Here is a 3,883-nt window from a genome sequence, read left to right as displayed (position 1 = left end):
GCTATGATTCTCCCTTTGGAGTTGTTCATTGAAATTTACGAGGGGTCCCAGAGGAGCACTGATATTGCTCGCAAATTTTGAAATTGCATCGAACTTTTGCAAAGAAGGACTTCCATTTCTGCAGTGCCTTTCAGGAACTCATGTCACCCCAAAGCGCTTTAAGGCCGTTGAGTTATGTTTGAAGTGTTGTAGTTTGGCAAAAGATGTGCCCAGATCACCAAACATGAACCTCAAATCATTGCAAAGGAGTTTGGTGCAAATAATCAGGCGTCTCAGGGACTTGGACTTTCTTTGAATAAGTTCTGCTTGTTCCCGCATTCAAGCTTGAAACAGCAACTGGGCTTCCATCTCACGGGAGGTTTGGGGTTGATGTGTGTCGCTTTCAATCTTTGAAATTTCACCAAGCAAAGAAACGGTGAATCCAACTGTTCCTGTAAGCATTTAGTTCCTGTTTAATCACAGTAATATCCGCAGTCAGGAGCTGAAAAGGAATTCAAACCTAACACCGGCTTCGGGACAATCAGAATACTTTGTCACAGACAAGGCACCGGAAGGCTGGAAGGTAGATCACACCGGTTGTGGGAGAGCTGGTTGGCGGTGACATGGAAGTGTCTGCAGTGTGCTTAACCAGACTGTTTCCACGCATCCACAATGAATGTCCCTCCATTTATTTGTGAAAAGTACCACTGAGAGTGGACAAGTTCCATCCCGGTCAGAGCAATCTGAAGCTTTAACTGTCTGATAACCTGGTTTGCGATGCCTTGAACGTTATAGTTCCATCAGTCTCTGTGGCGCAATGGGTTAGCGCGTTCGGCTGTTAACCGAAAGGTTGGTGGTTCGAGCCCACCCAGGGACGAAGTGTTTAACTGTTTTTCCCCGAGTATTCGGTGCCGCACAGTCCCAGGTTGTCATTGTGCGTTTTGGCTGCACGAATCTTTTCCGCAAATGTTGCCAGCTGTGCTGTTATCCAATTAGTTCCCACTCCAATATTTTATGAGCATTCAGTTCAAGTAAAACGATAACAATTTTTTACATGGATCATGTTCCTCCATCCAGCCCACTCGAAATAAATTATGTTATTGGGTTTAAAGAAACTGGTGGAAATTGATTCTATTGATACATATATCGAACTGGAACTTCGGTCTCAAGTGCTCCTCCTATCAAGAATCGGCACACACACAATCAATGGTTTTACAACTGAGTCATAAACACTTACAATTTTAAACCATTCTCATACAGCGTGTAAATGAGATAGGGATAAAACTTCATCACATGTAAAGAGAAAATTAATGATTGAGGATACCACTGTTCCTCAGTAATTATATTATTATTTATTTCATTCTGAAGAAGGTTATCGGCTAATTAACGGTGATTAAAATAATTCTTACTTTTGCACGTTGGCTGCATGTCGTCAATTTTATTAGGTTTTGAATTTAAAAATGGTGTTACAAAATTTATCGCCAAGACCTGGAATCAAAGCTGTTTTTCGGTGGCATAAGAAGTGGTTTTCCCCAATCATTTAAAGATGATTTCAAAGAATCACGTGGCGTTAAATTCACATCACGGTTACGATTTGTTTCGGTGTGAAACAAGTGGATTAAAAAGGACAATAATGTTAAATAAAGAGTAAAGCTACCACTACACAGTCACATCAAAGCCTCCCAGGGCAGGTACAGTACGCGTTAGACACAGCGTAAATCTTCCTCTACATTGTCCCATCAAACTCTCCCAGGACAGATCCAGCACGGGGTTAGATACAGAGTAAAACTCCCTCTACACTGTCCCATCATGCTCACCCAGGGCAGGTGCAGTATGCGTTAGATACAGAATAATGCTCCCTCTGCACTGACCCATCAACACTCCCAGGGCTGGTACAGAACGGGTTAGATACACAGTAAAGCTCCCTCAACACTGTCCCATGAAACTCTCCAAGGGCAGGTACAGCATGCGTTAAATACAGAGTAAAGATTCTTCTAAACTGTCCCATCAAACGCTCCTAGGGCAGATGCACCACGGGGTTAGATACAGAGGAAAGCTCCCTCTACATTGTCCCTTCAAACTCTCAGGGCATGTACAGCACAAATTAGTTACAACATAAATCTCCCGCTACACAGCCCCATCAAACTCTTCCAGGGGCAGGTGCATGTTGCATATGCAATAACTCAGCAGGCTTACTACCGTGAACTCAATCAGGTGCATCCTGACCGTACTTTTCTAGCTCTCGAACAAAGGATTAAACATGGAGGCTTTCTTTATTTCCAAGAGTTGCATGTGTGTGTCTGTGGCCCAATGACCTTCGACGGTCGGTCCCCCTGGTGGCAGGTAAACCCGGGCATAGAAACATTACAGTGCAGCACGTGTTTAAATCTCCCTCTACACTGTCCCATCAAACCCTCCCAGGGCAGGCACAGCAGAGGATAGATACAGAGCAAAGCTCCCACTATACTGTCCCATCAAACCCGTCAGGGCAGGTACAGTACGGATTAGATACAGATTAAAGCCCCCTCTACATTTTCTCATCAAAGACTCAGAGGACAGGTACAGACTAAAGCTTCCTCGACACTGTCACATCAAACCCTCCCAGGGCAGGTACAGTATGTGTTATATACAGATTAAAGCTCCCCCTATATTGTCCCATCAAAGACTCACAGAGCAAATACAGCCCATCTAAGATATACAGTAAACCTTCCTCTAGTCTGTCCCATCGGGTGAGGGCACACCGTAATGCCACCCGTCTGCTTGCATCCCGTCAGGGAGATCCCATAGAGAGTGTTGTCTCTGCGGACAGCAGGGGCTGCGGTCAGATAGTAATGGAGGGAGGTGTTTTCCCGTATGATCCCGATATTCTACAGTTGATAAAGGGGAAACGGTCCTGAGTCTTGTGTGACTATAGGTATCATCAGTGCTATTCCCACTCCGGCAGCTTTGCTCATTCGGCAGTTTGGGATCACTGGGCATACTCTGGTTAGTCGCTTCAGAGTGCAATTATCCAGTGTCCCCTTCAGTTTGGCCAACTGAGCCAGATGTGGGCTGTCTATCCAGTCTGGCAACTCCCCCCTTTGGATATGATCGTGGTTGTGCCGTATCTGTCCGACCATCCATAGGCCATAAGCGTAACAGAGTTGTCCCTGTCTCAGTTTTGCGGTATCTTCTCTCTCTCTGTCGAAAAGGTGATTGATTGTTTTTGCCTGAGCTTCCAGGACCGAGAGGCCATCCAATTGGATTTCGGCACCCTCTCTTCCAAGTTCGGATTGACCTTCCTGAGTCCGCTCTGCCCGTTCTAATAATCCCTTCATCACCCCTTTAAGCTGCTCCACCCTTTCATTTAGCCTTTGTATGTCCAGTGAGTTTACGATGGAGGTTCCGGCATTAAAACCGGTAGCAACATCATTAACTATTTCCCTCTTAGTCCTATGAACTGGCTCCTGTCCTCGGAATCTACTGGCACCCATGGCATCGGCAGCCTGCTGCATTACAACTTTACTTAATACATTATACATATTTCTTGCCTGCTCTGTACAATATTCCGGCATCTGTATACCTGAGATATTGATCAGGACAGGCACAATTTCATGCTTTACATTATCATACAATAGTTCATCCTCGTTGGACAGCACAATTCCATTTTCCGGTCCCCTTGTAATTGTTGGACATGACAATTCCATGGGCAGTGTGGTGGTTCTTACGGGGTGCGGTGTCGGAGGGGGTGAGAAGCATACATACAACGATATTGCGGCAGCCTCTACCTCCTCATAGTATCCACACAGCCCCACCCCCTCTTTGTGGGTGACTAACGGTTGTGGCTGGGCAGGAGGCGCGCAAATTATTCCAAAGGTACATTCATCGGGCCCCCCCGGCCTCCCTTCGTCTAATGCAACTGCTT

General features: G+C 45.8%; 1 non-coding gene across 1 annotated transcript; it reads left to right on the top strand.

Annotated features, from left to right (window-relative positions):
- The first annotated feature begins 782 nt into the window (after nt 1–782).
- On the top strand, nt 783–856 carry trnan-guu (transfer RNA asparagine (anticodon GUU)). The gene has a single exon. It is a non-coding gene; the product is annotated as a tRNA-Asn (tRNA).
- The last annotated feature ends 3,027 nt before the right edge of the window (nt 857–3,883 follow it).

Source organism: Pristiophorus japonicus, unplaced genomic scaffold (genome assembly GCF_044704955.1).
Source record: "Pristiophorus japonicus isolate sPriJap1 unplaced genomic scaffold, sPriJap1.hap1 HAP1_SCAFFOLD_332, whole genome shotgun sequence".
Lineage (NCBI taxonomy): Eukaryota > Metazoa > Chordata > Chondrichthyes > Pristiophoridae > Pristiophorus > Pristiophorus japonicus.
This window is presented reverse-complemented; position numbering and strand designations above follow the sequence as displayed.